The sequence below is a fragment of the Cygnus olor genome, chromosome 5, assembly GCF_009769625.2.
Source record: "Cygnus olor isolate bCygOlo1 chromosome 5, bCygOlo1.pri.v2, whole genome shotgun sequence".
NCBI lineage: Eukaryota > Metazoa > Chordata > Aves > Anseriformes > Anatidae > Cygnus > Cygnus olor.
In genome coordinates, this window is record NC_049173.1 from 15,173,630 (window position 1) to 15,201,569 (window position 27,940).

Sequence of the window (27,940 nt, forward strand, 5' to 3'; positions counted from 1 at the left end):
GTCATATTCAAATACCTGATAGAGACCATTCCTTCATTGATTGTAAGCTGTACCTTCTCCAGTCTGTCATTTGGAAACTGAATTACATTTTTAAAAGCAGTGTTATATATAAAAGATACAATAATTTTAACATATATGCAAATATATTAATAGATCTTGTAAATTATTAAGTATGAAATAAAAGGTATAATTCAATTATGTGTTAAATTTTAATTAAGAGCCTGTGAAAATGATTTGCAAAGAATTTTTCTGGAAATGTTTCTCATTTTGACCTTTCAATATCCTGTGTCTCAATTACTATTCAGTCAATTGCAACGCAAACAACTGAATTGATTTCTTGCCTCTTTAGTTTAAATGTCATATAATACATTCATAAGAATTTGAGCTTCAGTGAATGCATTTTCAGATCATCATCAACAATTAATTGGAAAATTTAACCGTAAGAAATATCCCTTCAATCAAGAAAGTATCCAAAAGCATGGCAGAGCATAGACACACAGTTATATCTATTTTTAGCATATTTAACATTTCTAAAAACTATTTTTAATGTACTTTCAATATAATATTACTATAATAATTATTTTCAATATTCTATATTTAAAACCATTTTTATTTTTTTCTAGTTTACATCAGTGCAAATCTGACTAGGATATCACAGTTGGAAAAAAATTGCATCAGTAAGAAATTTGTACAGCCAGTGGTAAGTACAGCCAGCAAAATGGAAAACATTTTAGAACTGTGGTTCTCTTTATTTTTAAATAAATGCTACTTTACTCCAATTTAACCTCTAACTGTATAAGGAAAGATAGATGGTTACTGCTTGTGGTTACTAACTGTTGGTTACTAATTGTTGGGTTTGTTCACGCTTTCACAGGTTAATCTGAAATAAAGGATCTGATTCTAATTTCATTTACAGAAAAGTAAACCTACATTTTCCAATTTCAGTGATATTTTACATCTTTGAAGCTAGTAACAGTAGATACATAGTAATAACTGTTCATCACAACTGCTAGCACCAGTTAAAAATCACTATATACTGGTAATGTCATACTGCTTTCCTTATGTCACCCTAACACTAAGAGCATTTCAATACATCTTTATCAAAAACGTATCAAAAATATGAATACCTGGCTAGTAGTGCAGCCATATTCACTGCAGAAAATGCATGCACTAAATATATTTTTCTTTGGAATAAAGAAAAAAACTGTTTAGAAATAAACTTCTTAGCATACAAGAATATAAATGAATAATCTCAACAGATTTTAAAAATGTCAGATACTTTTTTCTTTCTTTCTTTTTGTTTGTTTTTTTCTGGGTCATCAATACCAAACACAAGTTACATGTCAAAATGAGTGGTCTGATCCTAACTCCTCTGACTTGGGTAGCAAAGCACTCTGTTCCTAGGAGACTGGCATTGTCTTATAAAAACTGCTTAGTCTATTGCACCAAATTAAGATGGACCTGCACCTGTGATCCTGCTTAGATCAACTGCATCCATGTATACATTAACCCATTCTGGAAGACGGGCAGGGTTTTCTGAGAGGCGGCTGCATGTTTGCAGTGCCTCTGTTCAGACTGGAATCTGGTTAGAAAAACAGCAATCTTTCTCTACAGCCGTGTAGTAAGATAGGACATGCAATGCATGAATTCATTGAATCCCAAGGGTGATCATCTGCCTGAAATCCTTTTCTAGATAAAAATGTTCACTCATGGTAAAAAAAGCTCTTGAGTAAGTTAAGCAGCAACACTTTTACTGCTGAATAAATATTCACATTATTTCTCAACAGGCAATATACCCACTGAGCAAAAATACATAATAGTATGCTAATGAAGGATTAGACTGGCACTGACTAAATTAGTCTTACTACAGTTCTGTTAAGCTCTTGGGTGTGTGTTACATGACATTACTATTAGACATTACTATTTGATACCATAGAACAAAAAATTCATTTTTTTTTTTTTTTTTTTTTTAAGCTGGATTTTAAACAAGGCAAGGTAGGGACTTCCAAGCATTAGGAAAGTAACATAACCTGAATATTCGTAGGATTCACTTGGAGCTCTTAACTACTGCACTACACACAGGACAACTTTGCTGGACTGGCACAGCAGCCAAAGAAGCCCTAAAAATATTAAATACTCTAAAAAGCAGAGAATGAGTATTGGCATAATATCGCACAGCACTTGAGTAAATGCATTTTGAGGAATTTGACACAAGCGAAGATTTAAGTATCTGCTGGCATTTCTATTCTGAATACCATTGTTCTCCAGAATCTCAGTACCAGAAAGGCTTGTAGAGCCCTTCAAAGCATTCGTAATTCTGTTTTTCACAAAAGACTTTTCAGCTCTTTGGTTTGCTTCTGTTTGCCACCAGCAGAGGTACCTTCATAAGCAGCCTTCTGCTGAAAGTCATTGGAATCAGAGCGGCAAGTCCCTAAACTTCAACAGAGAATGCCCCTTAGCTGGGAAAGCAAACCCCATCAGCTGCCCTCTGCCATACACTTCTGAATCCTTCCTAAATAATCACTCACTCCACTGATTAATATTTTGAAAATTTTACAGATGAGTAAAGCACAGGTGTTTAGGTTGATTCTTCAGAACAAAAAGATAAAAGCAAAATATACAAATATATATTCACAATGGACTTTGAAGAGTTCCTTGGGGGAAAAAAATTAAAAGAAAGGGTGGGGTGTAAAAACATAGTTTTTAAGAAGTATATATTTCTTAATCATTCCCTTTGGTTTTAGACTTCTTTTTTTTTTTTTTTTTTTTTTTTTTTTGTGCCAGTCTCTGTTTAATTAATTAATCATAGTGTTTGCTCATCTTGAATGCTTTGTGTTAATGTTTCACTCCCTTTTGTGGATTGATCTGCTGTGAGATTTTAATGAGAGCCATTTCTCATGTTTTTATGTAGAATTATTATACAGAGGAGAAAATGATAATAACTCAGTCTTCTGTTAATTACACATCTAATTATTCTTAGAAATTTATTTAGAATTGTATCTGCCAGCAGGCTTTGTTTCATTTATTACAGCCAGATTGAAAATAGAACTTAAATTAATTGCTTTCTGTAAACAACCATATTTTAAATAAATAATAATAAAAAAGAAATATGCATATTTATATTTTAGCCTAAAATACTCTCTTCTCTGACTATCATTCCTGTAAACAACAACAACAAAACTTAGAAAAACACGTAAAATCTTTGCCTTTCAATAATCGTAGTAATTCTTAAAGCTGGTAAGCATTCTCAGAAGACAACAGAAAAAAGCTTCATTAAGACAAAACCTATTTATGGTCAAAAGGTCTTCTGTTTTTTCTAAATGGTAATCAGGTCTTTTATGCTAAAAGTCTTCAAATAGGAAGCCTCACCTCTAGAGGCACAGCAGTGCCATTACTTAGAGAGAATAACAGTTCTTTCAAGGGTGAAAGAGAAAGAAATATCTATTTTTGATGCTGTTAGATTCCCACTTGTGATCTCGGAAACCCCTTGTTTACCACTGTACTTCTACAGTGCTGCAGACCTTATCTGCAACATACGCTGCCCGAAGATCTGAGTTCAGGAAATTGTACTTTCAGGGGAAAGCTGTTCAACCAAAATCATCTTTAGAAGGTTAGTCCTATACATATTATCACATCTATCACATGGAATAACATTGCTTTAACCATAGCAATCAATCTAGAAGTAATTACAGGATGACAAAAAGAGGTTTAAACAGAGATACTTCACTAGGTAGGGATGATTTATGTACGTGTCCCTTTCCAGTAGCATATAAATGTATATAAAAATTGCATATGTTAGGGATTAGCCTGGAATGATAGGCAGATCCTGGCTAAGGAAAGCAATAATATCTTCACAGAAATATTTCAGCCTATAGGTAGTGAATTTGTAACTTGACAGACAGAAAATGACAAGGTGCGATACTGCATATTTAACATTTAAGAAATACAGTTTGCCTTTGATCCCAGTCCCCTGTGGGCCCCTGCCCCTTACCAAAACAGAAGCTGGCAGAGAAGCCCACGAGACTTACCTGTCTGCCTGGCAGGAGATTAAGAAGTTTAAAGCACCGAAGTTCTTGTGACAATCAGCCACTAGCATTTAGCTTACTCGGAAATAATTACATTCTTCCATCTTTCAGCCTTCTCAGTAACTGAAAGCTGGTGATGGATGCCAGCAGCCTTGTTAAAATATCACTGTAATCCGTTCAAGCTCTGGAGATTGCTTAAAAAAACAGGTCCATAAACATGCACTGTCTATAACTTCCCAAGCAGCTCAGCATTTTCCAAGTGGGTACACATCTTCCTTTTTCAATACTGCACTTTGCAGAGCATTCTACCTTTCTTCATTTCAGTATTAAGGATGCAGTTTTTGAAAGCAAATTCTACAGGAACAAAAGTATTTTGTATGTTCAAGCTTTCTCACATCAAACAGCTAGGATTTTTAGATAGGAGACAGCCTTTAAATTTTTTTGTTTTGATTGTTGCTTTTCCCTATTAATATATTAAAAAAATGCTTCAAATAGAGAAGCAAGAAGCAAAGAAGATATAACTGTTCAAGAAGCAGCAGTCAAGGATGGGTGTCTTGTGATTGCTTTGAGTTAATGCTCCTCAGGGGGAGATGAAAAAAGCACAAATACAGCAAAATCTGTCTTACAGAGTAAAAATCTGTTGCATAAGCCAGTCTCTGGCAAAGTGAAATAACATGTGCACTTCCTCTGTTAATTTCTAGCATGCCAGAGAAGAAAGGAAATTAGAAGCTTTCTGCTGATTAGAAACAAACAGGTAGGAAGAGGGAAAGAAAATTTGGTATATTTGTCTACTGTAATTGTTTCTACTTCCCTCAGAAATGTATTAGAAAGCTCCAAAATCTATCAAGGATATGTATGTGAAAGCTGCATTTACCAGTACCACAGAACATTTTATCATTACCAGTATTATTAGGGGCATATGTGGAGAATGAACATTTAATATTGCTGCATCCCCTAGATAGAAATAAACACATTTGTGGCTGCTCTTTCATTAGCCTAAAACACACCAGGTCTTTGGACTTGCTGGAAAACATGACTATGAAGGTTGTTGCAAGAATCATAAGTGCTGAACACTTCTGAATAGCTGACTAAATTACTGGCACCAAGTGATGGAAACTTCAGCCTAAAAGGCCTAATCCAAACCCCACTGAAGCCCATGGAAATATATTCTGAGAGGCTGATGACAAGGGCTTTTGCCAGCTGGTTTCTGTGCCCCTGGGCATCAGTGCACAGCAAGACCACAAACTCACCAAAAACTTCTTGGAAGGAGCTGGTTGAAAGCCTGTTGTGACCTGGAGCTCTCACAGATGTAACATTGTGATGCTGGGTCTGAATTTGCTCAGATAATGCATGCCGCACAAGCACATGCCTGTTCCCTTCAGGGCCAAAAAAGAAAACATCCCATTTATTTGTACAATGAGTCCAGTTGTAGACCAAAATGCCACTGAGCTAAGTGTTAGTCAAGCATAAAACAAAGATATTCCCCAGCTGCAAAAATTTACAGTCCAGCTGTCACCTTTCATACTGCCCACCTTCAATGCCACCAAATCTTGTAGAACCCGGTGTTCTACAAGAATTTAAAGCTTTCTAATTATTAACACTTCAATACTGTCAGTTGCTTCTTTTTTATCCATAGCAGAGCTCAACCTAGCTTATTCTAATCAGTGGAAACACTACATTCTAGAAAAAAAAATAAAATTAAAAAAATCAACCCTTATTTCCATTAGCCAAGTTATGAGAGAGGCTGGAGCCAATGCGCATCTGTGTGATATACTGACAATGTGAAATGTGGAAAAGAAAAAGAAAAAAGAAAAATAAAAAGGCTACATTTCGCATTTGAGCTCTGAGTCACACACAAGATACAGCAAATCCCAAATCCTTGCCTAAGAAATCACTGATAGCTCAGGGCTTTGCCTGAAAAAGCTGTAGCACTAAGTTTAATTTGCATACTCTTTCCTTTGCCATATTCACAACTCAGTATTTTGCTGTATCTGAGTATCCAAAGCTTATATGTGCATGGAAAACTGCCTGCCCTTTGATAATGCTATGGCTGCTGATCTTCGTGTAGAGGAAGCATTTGCTCGCATGTCCTTAGGCACTGATAGGCCGGCAGTTCCTTTTGTCTCTGATGGCCGGATGGAAAGGTAAGTCCTCTTTCCAGACACTCAGCAGCTCCACTCCCTCTGCAAAAGCTGCAGATAGGAAGGTGAAAACACAGGTTTTTAAGTGTTATGGAGGAAATCTCAGCCTACCACTTAGTCCAGCAAGTTTCAGGGACAACTTGAGTTGCCCCAGCTCTACTCCAGCACCACATCTGGGTCCTTAGGAAAATCTCCCTCTTGTGTGAACTGCAACCTGGCTGCGTATCTGCTCTTTTCAGGGGCCTTCCCACTAACAAAGAGCTGCTTTCCAGCCAAACCACTGACAGAGCATCACATGCAGTACCCCTGTGATAAAAGAACACTAAAACCATTGCACCATCTATCACAGTACACATAAGTAAAGAGCAGCACCTCTACATGGAAAGAAACAACCACTGACACAGTATTCAGTAAGAGAAAAAAATAGAAAGAGAGATACCAGATATCAGTAGCTGCTTTCAGAAACAAAGGTGTGGTCATTAAATTTGTAACTATCTTATTAAGCATCAAGAACTTCTATGTTTTGACACTACAAAGTGGATCTGCCTCTAGAAATTATTTTGAATATCTGAATTATCCCTCTTCCATCAGATCTAATAATCCTTGTGTAAAAATGCTCGCCTCATGTTTTCCAGCTTGAAGATACACTGTTTTTTAAATAGTACAAAATACTCACAGCACTCATAGTTACATTTTAGGAACAGAGGTCAGTGTGTATGTATGTTCCAAAGTTTAGGATATTAATAACACTAGAGGATCTAGAGTTTTCCGTGCAATACGGCATTTCAGCTACTGATTATAAAAAACGGAGTTTATTCCAAGGGTCATTTTCACATTGGAAGGTGACACTACCATTGCAGAGGTCTTACGGGTAACCCTCTCTAGTCCTGGCAGAGCCTGTGTGTCCCAGGAAGTACTCTGAGCATCTTCAGCTCCCCTTGAAAGTCAGCAGGAGCTGAATGCAACCCCTCAAAGAGCCAGGATGCTAGCAAGCATGCAAGTCTTACACTGTCATTTAGGTTTTCACACATACTATTCTAGCATGAAAAAGGCTTTGACAGATGAGGATCAATTCATTTTAAATATTACATGCATGTCCCTGAGCACCAGAGACATTCAAATGTACTTTTTCCTTGTGATTTGCTCAGAGAATCCTAGCCTAACCAATTCCCTCTATGCATCTTGGCAAGTTGCACTAAATAATATATCCTGCCCAATTTCTTTGGTGAAATTTGATCAAATGGTAAAATAATCCCAAAACCTAAAGAAAATCCTAAAAAAAACCTCCTCCTACTACTAAAAGTTATCATTGTCCAGAGTACAGAATCTTCTAAGAATAACAAATCTGGAATACAGAATAAAACAGGGCATTTTTAATAATTATGCTACTTTTATTTTTAACCAGAAATCCTGATGCGCTCTGTGCATATCTGTATTAATATGCAGAATAAATTTATTTATGCTTAAAGAACAAGTCCCTGTACATAAGAATGAGGAAGCTGAGTCAGCACACTTAAGATTCATCTTTGGCTTCAGTTCAGCAATATTTTAAAATAACTGTTCATGATTACTTCTAACTGTACCAACAACAGCAAGAAATTCAATAACTGTGTTTGGTTTTGATTGAGCTTGACTGCCTGCTAAAGCACTTCTCCTTTGTCAGATACAGAATCAGTTCTAATGCTGCAGAGCTGGACTGGCTGCCATTGGACTACCTTCAGATAGTCTCCTGGACGTCTAAGCAGATCATGTTCCCTGCAAAAAGAGTAGTACTTGTACATGAACACATCTAGATCATGCCAATACATGTATCAACATCAATCTAAACTGACAAACAACTTCATATTTAATAGTCTTGTGATTACATTATACAAGTGCTCTAACATCTAAGCCAAGATTGAGAAAGAGGCAGCATTTTTCTTGTCCAGGAAGAGAAAGAAGCTGCGCTACAGCACCTTCATCAAAGGAAAATGACTTTGATCCTTCAGCTGCATTAAGAGAGGGCTGTAATACAGTTGTAGATATCATCCTTGTTGATGAATGGAGGGATACTATAGTAAGACATCAGGATACATGGACGTAGAGCCATTTTTTTCCCTCAGGTTTTTATGAACTGTATAAGGTCCAAGCACGAATCACACTCAGAAATGAGCTAGGTCAATCAGCTCTTGAAAAAACTAAAGTGCTCAATCACCCCTCATCCCCCTAAAGATAAAAGATAAATTATACAATGCACTCAGACCCAGAAAGAAGAAAGAGTTAATCAAAGCTCAGGTCAGGGATCAAAGTAGTGGTGCAAAGGCTTAGGGCAAAGAAGAAATGGAAACATCAGAGAAAAAAAAAAAAAGATGATGCAGGAAAAGTGATAGAGAGAAGAGAGGTGTAGACTGAGGAGGGCAATATGTGACAGCATTGAAACACATGGAAAAGGGCAAAGGTGTTAGGCAAATAGCCTGGAATCCTGGCAGGAGCTACCTGGAATTGGATAAGAAGGAAGAAAATTGTGAACTGCAGTTTGATCATGTCATGTAATGGATCAAATTCTCCCCTGATTTATTCTCCAGGATCAAATAATTGGCAATAATTTGGAAAAGATGAAAATTATTGTAATTTGGTCATTTGTCTTTTTAAACAGTTCTAACTAACTTTTCAGGACTAAGGTTCGACTGACGAATTTATCTGAAAACATTTCTTTAAGTTATTAATTTTTTGCTACATGATATGTAGGTACCTGGAATCTGGACACATAGAAGCAAATGGATTTCTCACTGAGGACAAAGGCCTGTTCTTACAAAACTGGCTGGAACAATTTCAGAAATTACTGCTCCACCCTTTCCATATTATTCATAAATGAAAAGTCACCATCCAATAAGCTGTCGAAGGAACAGTTTAAGCTCAGCAATTTTTCATTGCATCAGTATGGACTAGATATACTCTTAATGGCAGTTACTGTGTCTTAGTGGACCAGAATGGCAACTTCCAGCCCATAGCTGGTAAGTAAAAACTAGTAGAACATTTTCTGATCCATGAGAACATCTTAATTTATGTTTCCATGTTTCAGTTTCAATGTTGTACATTATTTTCCACATAGCACTGCTCATTCAAGACCCAGTAAGTGTCAGTGCTGCCAAGGATCCCAACTTGGGAAGGAATGGTAGCAACTGCTGGGGAAAAAAATATATATGTAGTTTTTTTAGAAATCATGAACGCATAGAATAATTCAGGTTGGACCTCAGGAGGCCATCTAGCCAACTGCCAACTCTGACCCGGTTTTGTCTGCTTGCCTGAAGCACCCAGCATTCTCTCAAGCATGGCTGTAGGAGCAGGCTTTTATTAGTGTACATCTTGAACAGATGTGATGGATTTTGTTGTTCTTTCTTTTAATTTTTTCTCAAATTTCATACCTTCAAGAATAGACAGTGCTTAATGATTATGAATGTATTATGATCATTCTCAACATATGCTAGTCTGTATTGCTTGATAAACCACAGATAAATAAAGTGCAGGTATTTTGTATTAGTAGCTGCTTTGATACATGCATTGCATGGGAAAGATTTTTGGGGTTTGTGATAAAAAGACATATGAAAGACTCAGTTCCAGCATCAATACATAACAACATTTGCATTACCGACAGCCTGTGACCACAGCCCTCTCCTGAGCATGTCCACAGCAGGGATGGTAATGTACTTCAAAGAGTTTGAACGAAAAAAGCAAGTGTGTTTGCATCTCACATGACTCATTAACTCAACAGAACCACCATATATCAACCAAGCTACATATAAATAAGAATATAATAACATAATGAGTCCATAGTCCTGTTTCTAATTAACATGACTTAACCAGACACAATGAGAATTCTCACTGTGTAAGCACACTCTTGTGACTGTCATGGAAAAAACAATCTGGAAAGGTTAAAAGGACTTCTGTCCAAAATCCGTTATTTTTACCTCCTTTTCATCAACACAGCTCAATTTTATTTCAACTTGCAGCTTTTGAAGGGAGCACTTGAGAGCAGTATTTGAAAACTGAGAGCTAGTATTATCATCATTACCCATATGCAAACCAGACATAATATGTATTTCCCACAAAGAGACGTGATGCTTTCATTAGGATTAGTAAAATGCTTTTCAATCCACAGATGGAAAACACTGTCTAAAGTCAAAAAATTCTTATTCATAAGAAAGTTTTAGCTTTTCAGTCCCCTTGTAGACATTATAGTCTCATGTAGTAGGTATTTATATGCTTTGCTCTTTCTTATTCCTCCAGAATTTACCACTGTTTGGTTTTAGCTTGTACTTTTATCCTCATCCTCAGAACAAGATTACACAAGGTTCTGACATAATGCTTTACACAACCAGCCTACTACATATCAGAGAACTCCACCATTATATGAAGTCATCAGGAAGTAAAATTTCAAACATTACAAAACAACTTTTTGCAATCTTAGCTGTGCGTTCCTTAACAATCCCCATTGAAGAGTAACTCTCCTTGTCTTTAGTCTACCAGATTTCTTGTACAGTTTATTTTTTAAGAATGCCAAGAACAACAAAATATAGAAACTTCAGACTGGCAAGCTTGCAATAAATAGCATTCTTACCTACGCTTATACTGTACCAGCACTTTGTCAAAAGAAACCATCCTGAATCATCCTGAGGCATTCTGCAAGGGTCACAATAACTTGTTCTCATGAAATATCCTGTGTCTCTTCCCATAAGCTTCAGGTGACAACTGCAGAATTTTAGACAAAATCCAGCTTGGGAAATTACCTCCTAACTACATCAAATAATTCCTACAGATTCAAACAAGTAATATGTTTTTCTCCACTCTCCATTTTAAACTCCAGTTGCTGTACAGCTTTCAGTAATGTGAACACTTTACCCAGGGGTAGTTTAGAATTCCAAACACTCCTAAATAGTTAAATTTTGCAAAGTACTTTAGCAACCAGTTTCAAAGGAGCCATAAAAGCTCAAGCTTTTCTATTTTCCATCTATGTTAAAGTAATAACTTCTTGTGTGAACACAGCATTTTTCTAAATTCTGTACCTAACTTCCTAACTGGAAGTTTATTATTCATTTTTATATTTCTGCTACAAATGATGACAAATAATTTCTTCTTTTAGCTATCTTGTTAGAGTCTACTCTCATTTTTTTTTTGCAGGAGAAAAGAAAGAGGACCTGTTTCTCTGTTGTTGTTTTAACACAGAAGATATAATGGACAATGTGTTGTTACTTGATTAACAGTAAAACTCAAGTATTTTGAGACAGACAATGGTCAAAAGCTGGATACTTTCAGCTGCTTAAAAATTAAGTGGAACCAATGAATTAACTTGTTATGCAGTTCTGAGACTGAAATTTATGGGAAAGATTAGAGCCAAACTTCTGTGAATGCTTTGGCTGAAGGCTTTGGAAAGACTTAACTCAGCAAAGCCACCAGAGAGCACCATAGTTTCATAGCCGTTCTTGGTCTGCCTCTCTCTATCAGTAGATCCTGGGCAGAGACCCCTCCCGAGGTGGCCCCTAATCTCAGGCAGCTCTGTTCTCAGTGATGCTTATTGCCAGCGACAGGGGCGTTGGACACCTGACTGCCTGCACAAGGAGTGTCACGCTCCTTTCTAATAGAATTTTAATTATTTTTTTTTTTTTCCAGACACGTGCCTAGACCTATTGGAAATCTAAAACAGTTTCATAAACATTGAACGATTTTTCTACTAAAGAATATGTTTTAAAAGTTGCACTTTTTTTTTTTTTAATAAATATGTTTCCATTCATGATGTCTGAGTTGTCTCCTCTGTCTTACAACATCTAATACTGGATGGAAAAGATCCTTACATCCTCTGAAGAAAATATCACCTCCTGTGAAGGCAAAGCCATTACAGTTCCTTGGGTCTGCCTAGGCTCATTTCCTTCTAACTGAGCATATTTAAGTCTGCAGTTAGTTAGTTTTAGATAATAATATTATTTTCTGCTAAGTATTTCAAATGATATATCCAGTACTTATTCTATCAAATAGTTGCCATAAAATAGTTATAAGATGGAAGATTAAGATCCCCAAAGTCAGTGACAGTATTATTATTACATGTACGACCATGGGCATATGCCATTTTGCATATCATTTTCATATACTATTTCCTCCATATACTATCTCCTTATGGTCTTAAAAATACATGTAGTTTCCACAGACAGAAAAGATAATAAAGCTTTACCCATGCATTTCTAAAATTCCGGGTATTTAATAAATTACAACTTCCAATACAGGTAGGTGATTTCAGGTTTGGGGGTGGGGGCAGGGGAAGAACTTGAGGGTTTGGGTTGTTGTGGTTTTTTTTGGTGGTGTTAGTTTTTTTTTTTTAATGGAATAATGATTATATTTTAGAGGAGTGATTATCTCTGAAGAAAGTCCCATTTACCAAAGCATTATCTACTAAATACAACCCTAATATGATATTCAGTAAGCTGCAAACAAAAGAGTCCCTTTCTCATACTATATGCATGCAGTATACGATGTGCATGTTCTTCCACTAATCATGAATTTTCAAACTTTGCTTTTTTTTTTTTCTTGGCTTTTGCAACTTTAATGTTCATCCAACATTTTAAAAATGTAATGTTATATACATTCTCTTGAAGAGAACCACTAGCATTTTTTTCATAAAAGTATATTTTGTGTCATAGGCTGTAAATAAATTCATCAAGTATGCACAGACATCAGGAGAAATTACCTAGTTCTGCAGTATATTTAATTTATTACATTGTATTTCTCTTTCTAAACATCTTCTCTACAAACTTCTCTCAACCGATCCTCATTAAATACAACATCATTGCATGGATGATCATTACAGAGTTATATTTCTGATATAAACAGTTTCAAGATGAATACAATAAAGCAAATTCTGTTCTCATTTGTACTTTGATATAAAATTTACATCATAAATTATTATTTATTGGAATTCTGCAAAGCTTTTGTAATGAAATCCAGAACAAAGAGAGAGCCCTCAGTCAAACTGGATTTACAGAGAGATTTTCTCTAGCATGTCCACTTAGAAAGCTTTTAATCTCACAGTCTTCACACTTTCAGATATGTATATCTCATAAACTGTTGGGGTATTTATAACTAAACTGATGAAGAAAGGAAAAAAATATATTTTTTTTTGTTACCAGTTTTTTGGCTTTGTCCTTCACCAAGTTATTTAAAACTTTAACTTTTTATGTTCTCAGAACTTATTTATTCTTGTCTGTCCTCACTGAAGTTATAGGGCTAATTTATATGCAGCAAACACATAAAAATTCCACAGGAATCTGCATAAATATTTCTCTATCCTTTTATACAATATCTCATTGTTACAGTACTTGATTTCTCTACAGTTTTAACAAAATACATGTTCTATAGCTTTCAATAAATCATAAGAGAATATCTATTAGATACAAAGCAAGAAAAGATGTGGAAAGCTAAAAATGTTGATATGAATTTCGTAGGCAAGAAAAGAATCCCTTCTATCAATCTAACAATTTTAGAGCTCATATTATGCATAGTACAACTCAACGCAGAATACAGATATTTTACTCATCAGAAACTTGAAAGCTGTGTGGTTTTCCACCAGAAGGGGATGTTATAAAGAATAAAGCAATAAGTAAATTTCAGTTTAGCAATTTTGTTAGCCTAACCTGAAAAAAAAAATATTAGCAGTACCTTACATTTTTTCCTTAAGTCTGATACTTCCCATGCCTTCCATAACTATTATACCTGGCTTCTGTATTAAAAAAAAAAAAAAAAAAAGGTAGAAGGAATACTAATTACTTAACTTAGGGAAATTAAAAAAAAAAAAAAAATCTAAAGTAAAGTAGGGTGAATACATCAAAAAGTTCTTTTGGGATATTTTCCTGACTCACCTGAGAATTGACTTCATATTTTCCAGTTTCAACATTAAAAAGTAGGAAAGAAAGTCTGTTCTGTTTTCCTCTAGTGATCTCTTTCATTGAAATAGAAATCAATTCAGATTTACTGTGAAGTAGCACAGCAGGAGATGACCCCAGTCACTCCACCCTCTTGTAGCCAATTATGTAATTCCTAAATTTGATTTCCAGTGCACATGAGGTACAAGGTGTTCTTTAGGAAAAAAGAACAGGGACAAAGATGAAAAACACAGATGCAGGATGTATTCACATGTTCTGTGATGAAATTTCCAAAGATGCTTTTGGTTTTGGTGTCTGCTGCACTGTGAACACACTCTTTGAGAACAATATCTGTGAATGCAACAGGTCACTTCAGTTAGCAGGTCATTCTCAGCCCTAATAAATTCTCCCTAGGCACCAGGCCCGCTTTTCAAGAATTTTTTTTTGAAACACCATAGATATAAACTCTCCTTCACACAATGTATTAGACTTTCCCTGATCACATTTGAGATCCAGAAGACACATTATGTTGATCATTGTAGATGATAATGCCTACAGTCACTTTAGCTTAAGTCTTCACCCTTAGCTAAACATGTTAATTCAGAATGGAAAATTCAGAACTGAAGTATCAGAGCAAGTCAGTTACACGGGTCCTTTTATGGTTGACTTTCTTTTTTTTTTTTTCCCATTTGTACTAATTAGAAAACCAACTCCAGGTTGAACACAGAGTTTTCTGTTCTTCCCCCTCTCACTGCATTCAGTTTGCCAACAACCTGATTACATATTCAGTTACTAGTGGGAGAAAAAAGTGATGTACCCACATGCATTTTTCCCTGTCTTACCAGGTGCTCCACTGACATCAGAGTTATAGAAAAATAATTAATAAAGACCGTTTTGTAGTGAACTCATTATCTTCTGAAATGTCTTTATTCCAGTGCAACTTCCTTTCCATTCACATGATTTGTATTTCCTGTCACAGCCTAAGGAATTTCTATATTTCCATTTTATATATCCATCATATGAGACAAGTTTAAGGAAATCAATAATAATATAATTTTTTTCTCCATTCATCTTTAGAAAGAACATTTTTTTGAATTTCTACATTAGTAATGAAAAATTGACTGCAGTTGTGCAGAAGAACCTAGTTATTAAAATCTGATTTAATCATACAAAGGGGAAATCCTCATTGTCTTTTAATGTAGTACCCACAAGATCTGATAAGTGCTTGTCTTTGTTCTAGATTTTCCATTTCCTGTCTATAAACCTTTTTTTTTTTTAAATGTTATTATTTTAAGTCTATGAAATATCCTGAATATAATGTTTAGAGTAACAATTACAGAGGTCAGAAAAGATGTCACAAATGTTTTGAGAGCTCTTAAATTTAAATTAAAACAACTTCAGATTTTATAAAAAAGATTTGCATATTTTTCCTCCTTTTCAATGGGCAAAAAAGGTCACATTCTCTCCTGGAGAAATTTTGTTGAAGTTCATCAGAGTTATACCAACAGATAATTTGACTCAGAAGTGATCAGTATTTTAACGCTGTAATGCTGCCCAATTATTTAGCAGACTAAATATGTATCTTGTTCAGCTCCTACAGAAAAGGAAAACAAAGGAGGTGTTTCTCTGTTTCATGGGCATGTTGATTTTCTTCTGAATTGTAGGAGATTTGCAAATAGAAACCAGCTGAAATGTGGAAGATAATTAGAAAATAATGCTGTCATGTTTTGGGTCTAGTCAAAGACCAGATGGATGAAGCATATTCTGGGAAACTGGCAAAATGCTGAAGAGCACTGGACAGCTTTGGTTTGTGGTGGAACTCTTTCATTACCCAGACAACCACAGGGAAAGGAAGGTAACAGGAGCTCATTGGCAACAAAGTCTTGAAATGTCATAGTGACATTTTTGTTTCTGTAAAAGGTGAAGAAACTAAATAAAGGAAGAGGTCTTCTGACTGTACTTCTGGCCACTATGGAAGAACTACTTGAGAATGAACAGATGCAAAGTAACTTGTCTGAGAGTGACCAGGAAATAGATGACAGAATTGACCATCCTTGGCCAGTTAGCAAGGAGAACAGAAGCATAATAAATCACAGGGATGAGTACATCAGAATGCAATAAACTCTGGGAGATGGAAGTACTAGATTTTTACACAATGTCAGCAAAAATGAAAAAAGGAACTGCAGAGAACTGGTAGCACCGTTATTTAAAAATAAATAAATAAATAGATGAAAACCCCACAAATCACAGGCACAAATTAGAGTATCATAGAACTAGAGTATCGTCAGTCTAGGGATAAAATCAGAAAGGCACAATATAACTTGTGAGAAAATAAAATGCAGGAGAAAATACTTTATATTTACATTATTAGTAGTAGAAGTTTAAGAAAAATGTTAGTCTATTACTCAACAAGAGTCATTAGAAGGTCACTGTTAATGACATCTTGGCTTCTGTCTTCACTAAAAAGGCCAACTGTGACCTTACAGCTAACAAAATTAGCATCAGAGGCAGAGAGATGAGTAATAAAACCAGAACACTGGCAGGAAAATAGGTAAAATAGAGGTTTCAAAAAAAAGTTAGGCTTGCTGAAAACTCGGTGGGTATTTTACTTCTGCCAGTTTTTTATCTCAGGGCTGACAAATGATTAAATAAGTAAGGTTTCACAGAACTGGGAAAAATCAAATCGTACACCTATTCTAAAAAATGGAGAAGAGACATTATAACGGAGAAAACAAAACTCAGATAATTTCAGTTCCAGAAAAATCCTGTAAGAAATTGTCAAACAAATCATTCTCAGACATCTAAAAGACAGGAAAGACATAGGTAGATGCCAACATAGACCTTTCAAGAACAAATCATGTTAAACAAACCTAATTATATTTTTTAGGAAAATGATCAAATGTCACTATTGACATGTAACAGTAGAAAATAAGTAGACAAAAATATCCATAAGAAGACAAAATTAAACTTCAGTCAGCTGAGTATCCTTTTTGTGATAGTAGTCACTAGCAAGTTTCAAGGAAGAAATTTAAAAAGATTTTTTTGAAAAAAAAAAATCTAAAGAAATTCATTCTAAGTCTGCTATTACACTGTATTTTCATAAATAGTTTGCATGACAGTATAGACATATAATAAATATATTTATTAAATATGGAGATCATACCAAAATAGAAGTTTCAAGCATTATAAGGGCTGGGACTAAAACACCAAATAAACCTGTGAGGTTAGAGAACTCTCCTGAAGAAACAGGATTAATTTTGGGGGGAAGGGGAAAAAAAAAAAAAAAAAAAGGAAGAAAAAAAAAGGCTATACACTTGGATTACACTACAAAAACAGAGGTTAGGGAATGACAGATCTATTCTTCTGGAAAAGGTATGAGGATTAAAGTGGATTGGATCTGAGCATGTGCCAGTAACACTGCCAAATACAAACAGACTGCCTAAATGAAAGGCTGTCTGCAAGGGTTGGTGCAGGATTCACTGGAGTATGCTTTCATTTACAAGCTCTGCTCCTCGAGAATAAGCCAGGCCATCTGGAAGAAGTTAAGAGAGCAGTAAGAATGATAGAATTCAAGACCACATTGTTCAAGACAGGTTAAAGGGGTCATTTTATCTAAAGGAAAGAAATCTGAAAAGAGATTTAACAGTTTTTATATATAAAAAGGGTAGCTGTGTAGACTAAACAAAGACACTAAGCAATTCTCCATGACCACTGGGGACAAAGCAAGAAGTTTCACACTTAAATACCAACAAGGGAAATTTAAACCAGGCACTGCAAAAACTTTTGAACAACCAGAACTGTCCACAAAAACAGCTCAGTTTCCATCCCTGGGGTTTATCAGAGAAAAAAATCAGGCAAACATATATCAAAATTGCTTAAATGATTCAGTGGCAGGTAAGGAGGCCAGTATCCTGGGTCCCTTCCTGATTCATTTTCTGTGAATTCATCATTTGTTTTTCTCTACATTTTTAGTTAAAGGCAAATTACTACTGGAACAAATCACCAATGGATGTATCAGATTCTCATTTAATACTACTCAAAGATATGAGTTGTACCTGTGAAATATACTGTTTTGAAACAGATAATTATTTGACTTTATGTAGAAATTACTGACTTTAAGATTTTTCTTCTGGAGGAGGTTTGACATGGCTCTGATGGCTTCTTCTGGCTGTTTGTGACACTATAAACAGATAATATAATTATTTGCTCAGTGTGTTATTAAAGATACTACTGAACCTTTCTTTCACAATGTCGTGCTACAATACCGAACGTGAGTCCCTGGAAGGACAAGAGGCAGTTGGCTCAAAGTGAAATACGATACTGCAACACATTGCACATTGCAGTATTGCTGTACCGTACTGTATTGGCTGAATACTGCAACACATTGCCCAGAGATGTTATAGATTCTCTATCCTTGGAGATATTCAAAACCCTGAGCAACCAGCTGTAGCTGACCCTACTTTGATCAGGGGTTTGGACTGCACAATCTCCAGAAGCCCCTTCCAACCTCAGCCTTCTGTGATTCTGGGAGATTCACATGCATCTAATACAGATTAGTCAAGTGAAAGCTCTGAAGATTTAAAAATGAAAGAGAAAAGGAAAAATAATAATAATAATAAAAAAAACACATGAAGAACTTTTCTCTCCTGTTGTGGTCCACATGGATTATTTTCTGCTGCATCCTAATTACTTTTGTTCCAACTGGATGGTTTTTCTAATGAAAATTAGGCTGTTTTCTGCTCTCAGAATGTGTGAAAGGGATCCAGTGAAAGAAAAGTCACTGGCTTTGTTAGATGTCACCTTATATGTATGCAATAAGCAGCAATGCAAAAAAGTAAAAGGAAATTTGGTAAAAAGGGAAACATGATGAGATGCTCCACATAAATTGGAAGACATAAGCAGCAATTTAGCACAACACTTTAGAACAGATAACATGAAACTACAAATGAGGAAAACAGAAGTTGGCAATGGAAAAATGTTAAAAGTGAAATGATCAAAATACTGGAGAATATTCAGTGTACATGGAAAGACAAGGAGTGAAGGATGCTGTCAAGTTCTCATCCCCAGGATCTTTTACAATATGCAAGTCTCATCTTGTGACTGATACAAACTTAATCATTCTGTAATTGAGGGTTCATCCTTAATGGCTTAATGGACATTTTTAAAGGTTCTAAAAGAAGGCATGTCTTTATCCTCAGGACTGTGGAAGTAGGACAATGTAGCTACTCACCCCCCTATCCAGACTAATTTTTCAGAATAAGGATCTGATCCCTGATGGAAAAAAAGAAAAAAAAAAAAGAAAAAAAAAAAAAAAAAAAGCAGATACCCTTGATGCAAGGAAGAGCTAGATACTTCTGAATGGGAGAGACAATCATCAGAAAATATACTGAGCACTGAGCTAATCATGGGTATACTGACAAGACAACAAACTGCCCCCTTCATTGAAACTGTGCACTAAAAGCTTGTGCATGTTGAACACTTACAAACTGTCTCTTGGAAATCAGCATTTATATCAACTACTTTGGAAGCAGAAAGCTCCTTTATTCATTTAAATGGATGAGAAGTAGAAGTGATCATTGTAATTTATGTTATTGATTAGGAGTTAAGAGATTTCATGCAGGAACTAAAAACTCTGGATACAAGACCTTCTCCAGGCTTCCGTTTTAAACACAAAATTTCCATCTTCCACCAACATGGCTTAATGTGATGGTCTAAAAGGTAGGCTTGGGTGGGAATCACCTTCCCACAGAAGCTGTGTCATTGTGCAGTAAAGAATTTGCTTTTCTCTTATACTAACAAATTAACTACTTAAATTTAATAACAAATTGAGAATGTAATTTTATTTGAAAATGAAAAAAAATGACAAAGTCACTATTAAAGAGAATTCATCTGTGAATGGCAAATTGCCTCCTAGGGCAAATGCACTCATTTTGCTCAAAGAGAGGATGTGATCTCCCACAGTTGAATAAAACTAGTAGGAAAAATAATTGCTTGATAAATCAGAGTAATTAAATTTTGCACATGTGAATGCTACTGCACCTCAGTCTTCAGTGCAATAAGGCCAGCCCTGTAGCACAGAAACAGTACATAAAGCTCAGCCCTTTAGTCCCTGAAAAATCTATTACTGAAAGAAATGGTGCACCTTTTCTGTTAGGTCTTCATTAACAAGGAATGGGAAATCACTCTCACAAAGCTACTGGAATCAGAGCAATCAAAAACAGTGGTAACACTGTTTTGTCTAGTTACTGCTTACCTTCTTCAAATATCTCACCAATCATTAGTGTGTCTTCTAGTATTTTATTTTTTATTTTTTTAAAATCTCATTTTAAAGCAATAGACTCCTTTGGATAACTAACTGATAGGTCATTTGTTGGTTGGTCTGCCTTATGTGTTAGTGTTTGTATAGAAGGTAAATACCTCAGTATCCAGTTACAACCTTCCATAGGACAGATACTTCCCCATGTGATCTTTATACTTTAGAGATGCTCTGATTACTTTGCATTAGTACTGAGAGAAAGCTTCTGCAATGATCCCTTCAAATTCAAAAAAAATTAATTTATCGACTGTTCAAAATATTTTGTGCTTAGGATATCTAAATACAACTATATACATGTAAATGCTTACATATGCATCAGTTGTTCATACTCTGTTATACTCTGCAGATATCTAGCCAATGTGACCCAGAGCACAATTCAGTTTACACTAACTCAGTGAACCAGCAGCTGCTTATCTGAATCACTCGCTCAGCTCCAGTGACTCCACACTAGATTTTTATTGGCTCTAATAAGGGACCACACAGAGGGCGGCAGTACTATCTGAGACTAGAGAGAGTAACCTGCCTGTTCTCCGGCTGGCAATGCGTGTCCTAGACCCATCGGGATGTTTCGTATACTGCAGGGCATCTGAAATGGCAGCAATTCCTTGTGTGTGGGTGACTGAAGCAACCCTCTAGCCCACAAATAAACTCCTACATGTAGGCATAACAAATTTAGGTATTTCTGTTGCCAGCTGAATATCTGGAATTTGGGTACTTGAACAGGAGCTTTAACTAGAAAGGCAATGTTATTGCCATAGTATATGCATCACTGGTAAGAAGTGGCTTATGATGGTTTCCATCCTGCAATTCAAAAGGAGACTAACAGGAGAAAATCACATCACAGGCACACTCATATATGTCCCTCGAGATTACAAGGATGTGTAGCATCTGTTGTCTTCAGACCTGGTCAAGCAGAAAGTACCAGTAAACACTTTGAAAAGGGTTACAGAAAAGTGATTTCAGGGCTTAAGAGTAACTTTAAAGAATATCTATACAGTCAGCTTTAGACAGTCATGAGTTAACTCACTCCACATTTCATATCAGCTCTCGTTTGCAAGACATCTACATGTGTTATCACAAGATAATATTTCAGCTAAAAATTCACACCTCAGCTTCTTCATTCAAACTTAGTAGATGGAAAATTTGGAGGAACTTGGAGCATGGATGGAGTTAGCCAGTAACCTCTGATTGTTCGGATGTTTTCAAATACTTTGTTGCTAATGCCCTTACTGATAAATTGCCAGAATATTGGCAAATTGAGACTTCAGGCATCAAAATTACATGAAGCACTGAGGCACTGTATCCAGATAGAAGGACAATATCATATTAGGGGGAGAAAAAAAAAAAAAAAGAAAAAAGAAAAAGAAAGAAAAATCATGATGTCTTTGTTTAAAAGATAATTTAAGGGGGAAAAAAAAAAAAAAAAAAAAAAAGGAATTTTACCAAAAACCTAATATTGTGTAAAAATCAACTCCCTAAAACAATTTCCCTAAAAAGGTCACCACCACAGCATTTTCATAGGCATTGACCATAGTACATATGATTATGGATGTGGTAAATATACATAGGTATACAATGCAATTTATCCATCAAGTGGTTAGCTATTCTATTAGATTAGATTTTCTTAGACAAATGAGTAAGGTCTTTGAGCTTCTTCCCATCCTACATCTTGTGAGTGCGCCATATCTGGCAAAAACAGTAGTGTCCACTGAGAGAAAGAAGACGTGCTGCAGATGCTTGATTACATTTTTTTTTCTTACTTGACTGCAGTGTCTGCTCTCTGAAGAAAGCATTTCATGCAGTAAACTACTGCAAATGCTCACAATAGGCTGAATTACTCAATTATTACCTTGCTTGTCCTTTTTCTCTAAATAGCTTCAAATTTGCCTCCCAATCTATATAATCCTGAGTATTTATCAGTGATATCTTCTCTCTCCAGACAGGGACAACACTTTTATTTTGCTCCAAGATTGTTTTCCTTCTTTTCCAAAACAGTTCTCAATGTCTATATGTAAGATTGTTATGTTGTTTTTGTAAGGCACTTATTGTTGAGATTAGTTCCTGTTTTTTGTCTAAAGGATGACAAGTTCTATAAAGTTTCAAATCTCTAAAACAGGGTGAAGAAAAAATTATATCTCCCATTTTCAGAATCAAAAGAGCAACTGATGTCAAAAAGCAAAATTAAAAAACAAAACAAAACAGGTACTTTAAAACAATATGGTTCATCAGAACACTGCCTTTCAGGGTCAATGCCTAATTTATCTTAGTCCACATGCAGGGTGAGGACTGCAAAGACAGACTAATGAGCATGGCAGAAACATACCCTGTAATTCATCATCATAACAAAGCATAGCACAATTATCAGGAATTTCAGCTGCCTGTAGGCTTAACACAATTACATGGAAACAAATTGTTTGGTCTGCTCTGTTTGAAGTGTGAGAATGCTGGGACAAAAAATAGAACAGGATTGTTGTCACCTACATATGCAAATCAACCTTTTATGATATGACGAATGTACAGTTTCTTTTGGGGTTTTGCATGGAAATTACTTTCAATGCCTGCCCAAGTAAGTCTCCATGTTCTGCAACAGGATGTGTCACAGAAAACATAGGAAGATGATGCAGTTGGCTATAGATGTTGAGGGGTTAAACCACAACACCTTTTTGATGCTTGCCAAAGACTTTAATACAGCAATAACTCTCAAGCAAGACTGGACGAAAGGGAAACCTTTAATTAGCTGGAATTTACTTACCTAAAAAAAAAAAATCATCTCTACTTGTTTTTTCTTACTCAGAAAAGACTAACATCAGCATCATCTTGTAAATAATTGGGTTTGGTCCTGTTCCTGGTTTTCAGCTACCTGGAGTACAGTTTAGGCTGCTGTTTATTTGACTTTCCTCCCAGAGGACCACTCTTCTGCAGAAGAATTAAAGCTGTGCAATGCTTACACAGACATTTCTTGCACTTCTGATAGCAAAGAACAAGACCCATTCTGAGTAAGCACGAATAATAGACAACACTGCAAGGAGCTGCTGGGGGCTCACATGCCTAAGAGACATAACACCAAAGGCCAAGCACCTGCTGAGAGAAGCAGATAGATTGCCTGGGCTATCAGAGATCTCCACTGTGTTTCAGGGATCATGCTACTTAGGTAAAGTGGGACTTTGAGAGCAAAATTCTAATTAAAATAAGTTGGCGTTACATAACGAAGCTTGAAAAGCAAATTTTCTGCCATATCCCTTAGTGACTAGTAGCTGCCTTTCTTTAAAGCATTTATACAGCTCAACCTTAGCAATTTAATGGTTGTGAGATAATAAGAAAATAAATTAGATTTCGGTACACTGTAGTCAAATTAATTGCAGGGGTGTATGTGTGGCTTAGCATTTAAAATCTTTAACCTCATCATGACCCATACCAACATTAAGGTACCAGTTTTTCAGGGGAGGCTGGATAACACACACCACCCAGATGATTTTCAGAAGACATCACCGTGCTGCTGAAATGTCCTGTATAGAAATGTTGTGTTTCAGGGAATGCCTTAACTCCACCAGGTTATCCATTACGGTTAGGACTGCACTGGTGAGGCTCCAGGGACACATCTGGCCAGGGAGCAGATTTAGCCCTCCTTTTTCATTTTAATTGGTTTGTCTCTGTTGATTTCATGTTGCTTCTTCACCTCATTTACTTTATTGATCCTGTCTTTCCTCCTTTTTCTATTTCCTGGCTACTTCTAGATTAGCACCAGGATGGGAACTCCCAAGGGGAGTCCCACTTGGGCACTTTCTACCAAGTGAACCAGCCAAACTTGGCAAAGGGAAGCTCCTTTTGTCTAAGGCAATGGGGAAAATTGCTGGGATGGTCCCTCTTGGGTGTCACAGATTTGGTGATGATCTGTCATACTGCTGCAAAGCCCAAGTAACAGTGCAGCCTCTATGCACTGCCAGCCCTTCTCTAAATTATGCCCATATTTTATTTTATTTATATTATATTCTTTATTCAAGTATAACTAGAAGATAATCCTCACTCATATTTTCAAGAAAGTACTTCTGGCTGCTTTTACCTCATCAGTAGAAATATTTTCTTATTTTCATTAAGGGGCTATATGGATGCAGCCACAATAGCTGCCAGACTCTGGCACAGAAAAGCCCTTAATCTTTTACTTCACAACATGACCACCTGTTATTCTATTCTATTATTCCTACAGACACAGCACCCCAGAGAACATCTCCAGACAAACTCTTCCTCCTTGCTATCAAGGTTGCTTCTGGACGTTTGTAGATATTTACCTATTCTCTGTCAGTAAGATGAAATACATTTCACTTTCTTTTGTACTTTCTCATCTAATAACGTTTCCTTCTGAATTACCTCCAGTTCACTGCACTGTTAATTAGCTTTTATGCATTACCAGAAACTAATGCATCTCAGCAGTGACTTAAGTGATTTCTCTGCAGTTTTTAGTTTTGATTCATAAGACCTCTTAACCTATTTTAGTCAAATTGTTTTCCCCCTTGTAATATGTTAGAATTTACGTAATATCCCTCATTCTAAAGTATCACATTGAAGATTTTAAAAGGGCTGAGGAAAATAAAAGGCCAGATACTAAGATTTATCTTTGCCTGAAATACTCAGGTTTGTCAGAACAATATAACAACATCTCATTATTTGTCAATGTAGTATTTTCTACATGTCATTTGTATTATTAAACTAGAATATCTGAGCCTCATCTTAAATCCCAATGTAATGGGAGTTTAAGTGTTTAGCAATACTGGTTTAAGCTATGCCAAACCCCATAACCTCTACAATACTTATATAAGAGTCATGTGTTATCACTGCAAGGATTTTTTCAGCAGAACACAAACAGCCCACAGTTTTTCATGCACAGTTTGGGTGCATATTTATAGCTGACAAACACTTTCATTTTTTTTTTATTACCTAATTATTAGAGAGAAAAAATGTATTAGTGAATAGTTCACATAATGTCTGCATCTCTTAGCATTACAATGAACATGGCTAAAAAATTATTTAGCTATATAATACCATTTTTGTTCTTAGTGGAGAATGAGCCTGACTTACACAAATGTTGAATCATTTAGAAGCCTGGGGCAGAGGTTTCCCAAACTGATTGTCTACAGACTCCTGTCTGCAGGGGTCTGCAGCTGGAGGTTTGCTGCTCTCTGGTTATGTGATGATGTTTCCCTCTGGATAGTGGGGATAGAATAGATTAATGAAGAAAAAAAAATGAATAAGAAAATACATTTTAGCTTATCAATAACAATTTTGATAAAGACTGTGGCCCTACATTTTATCCTAATAATTTTGTTCATTTGATTTTGGTTTTGTCAAACAGATTGCTTTTACTGAATTTTTCTCTTTCAGACTCTTTTCTCCTTTCAGATTCATCCATTTCCGAAGAAAAAAAAAACAAACAAACAAACAAAAAAAAAAAAAAAACCAACAACAAAACAAACTAGTGGCTATGTTATTTGTAGGGTATTTTTAATAGGAGGGCCAGTTAACTGGGTCTCAGAAAGAGAAGACCAGATGTGTCATCTGGCTTAGGAAGAACCTTGTTGCTCCCTGAAATGCCAAAAGTGAGCATACGAGACAAGAAAGCAAGGAGAGGCAATGAAATAAAAGTATAAATGCATGGTTTGGGACAAAATCAGGAAGACTAAAGCCCTCCAGAACTTGAATTATGGAGGAAATGTAAATTATGGAGGCTCATGTAAGGAGGGATTCTACAGGTCCCCAAGCCTGCAAAAGGAAGTTTAGGGAAAATGTAGGTGATTTGCTTGGTGGAAGAGACAAGCTAGTTGGGAATAGCACTGGAAAGGACAAATGCCTTTTTTTTTTTTTTAGCCAAGTTTCAGTTCCCCGTCTAAAGTACTACCTGTTCTGCTGCCTTAGGGAAGCCTTTTAGTTACATGGCACATTTAGAGAAAAATTAAAATTCTCTTAAAAGGAGAGACTCAGACTACCAGACTGTCCCCAGAAGGTAAGAGCCTAAGCAAAATCAGTGAGGCACAAAGTCACTGCAGTTTCAACTACTGTTTGTTTACTGCACACGTATGGACTATAACCCCCAGCATCTTCAGAATAATACAGAATAATTTGATGAAAATTTGATAATTTTGGTGGTTTACCTTGCTGTTAAAGCTAGGTTACTTTCCTTGTGCATTAGAATATGAACACAACTGCCATAGTACAGCTGGCGTGTATAACTTGATAAGCAAGACAGAAGTGAGAAGCATTTCACAGGACAGGCCTGGGCTGTGGGTGGCTGAGGCTGCATAGTGGACAGCCACTGGAAGGTCCTCAGTGTCTGCTCTTGGCCATGCTGCTATCACATCAGGAAGGGAAAATGGGCCCCCAGCTCAACCTGGCAGATGACAGGGGCTCAAAGATCTTTTTGGCAGGAGAAAATCTGAACCCCAAGACATCTCAGTGGTCAAATCAATCACACAGACATCAATTGGAAAGAGTGGCACCCACCTACATTTCTAAGCAAAATAAATGCATATTTTTTCAGCCCATTAGAGCCTAAAAACATGGTTGGTTTTAGGATGGCCCCAAGTGCTTTTTTGTGTGTTTTTAAAGAAAAATGTCCAACACTTTCATTTTGTTCTGCTTTAGTTAAATATGCCATAATTTCTGTATACATAATTTTCATAACCAGCTCCTGAATTTGGCAAAGATTTTATATGTGGAAGATTTCAGGCCATGGTTTTGCTACAGCTTTTTGTCTATGTGACAGTTATTACTGGTCTCAAAAACATATCCCAAATGACCTCAATGTTATCTTTTAAACAATGACGGATAAAATAGAGTTCAGGAATATATTCAAGAATACTTATTTATTAAAATATAAAAACTTTCCAATTGCAGAAAATGGGCACTCAGTTGTTCAAAGATAATGAGCAATTCCAAACTTTCTCAGGTCTAATGAAAACTGTTCTAACTGCATTAGTTATCTAAGTATTACAAATTGCACTGCAGGACATAAAAGATTTGTGTCAGCAGAGATTTAAGTTCACAAAAGTAGAACAATACTTAATGGTTAGTGAACTAAATTGGAATATTCCTTAAAGCAATTTCTCTTCTGTATCTCTGTTACATTGTATTTTATTTCACACAAGCCTTGTGAATACTGCAAATGATTAAACAGGTTAGGGGCTTACTGCTACCCCAAAATTCAAGCAAAACTTGTAGGTGTCTACCTATAGGCTTGTGCTTCATAGAGCAAACCGATTTTAGAAAAGCAAGATATTTTGAGAATCATTGGTTAGCACTAAGCTTATAAGCAATAATGCAGAAGAGCAACTCTAATGAAAACAGAAAATTCAATAGGTAGAACTTTTTCCAGAAATGTAATTTTGGATACTGAACTACACTACAATGAGAAGCAAAGCTCCGTGAAAGGTACACTGCAGTTTTTTCTAATGTCTTTGCTTTGGTTTTCACCTAGTGAGACAGCAATGAACACAGATATAAGAATTATATTGGCTTCCTTTATTTCTGGTCTCTCAGTAGTTTCTCTCTTAAAAATGTAATGCCACAGCTGCATTCCATATA

General features: G+C 35.9%; 1 long non-coding RNA gene across 4 annotated transcripts in view; it reads right to left on the bottom strand.

Annotated features, from left to right (window-relative positions):
- LOC121071763 overlaps positions 1–27,940 on the bottom strand; it is a 162,125-nt gene that overhangs the window by 33,022 nt on the left and 101,163 nt on the right. The window contains exon 1 of one of the 4 annotated variants that reach the window (XR_005820758.1): positions 4,029–4,575. The exons of the other annotated variants lie outside the window; for them this stretch is intronic. This is a non-coding gene — a long non-coding RNA (uncharacterized LOC121071763). Of the gene's footprint in view, positions 1–4,028; positions 4,576–27,940 lie in introns of those variants that run through there. 4 annotated transcript variants of the gene reach the window in all.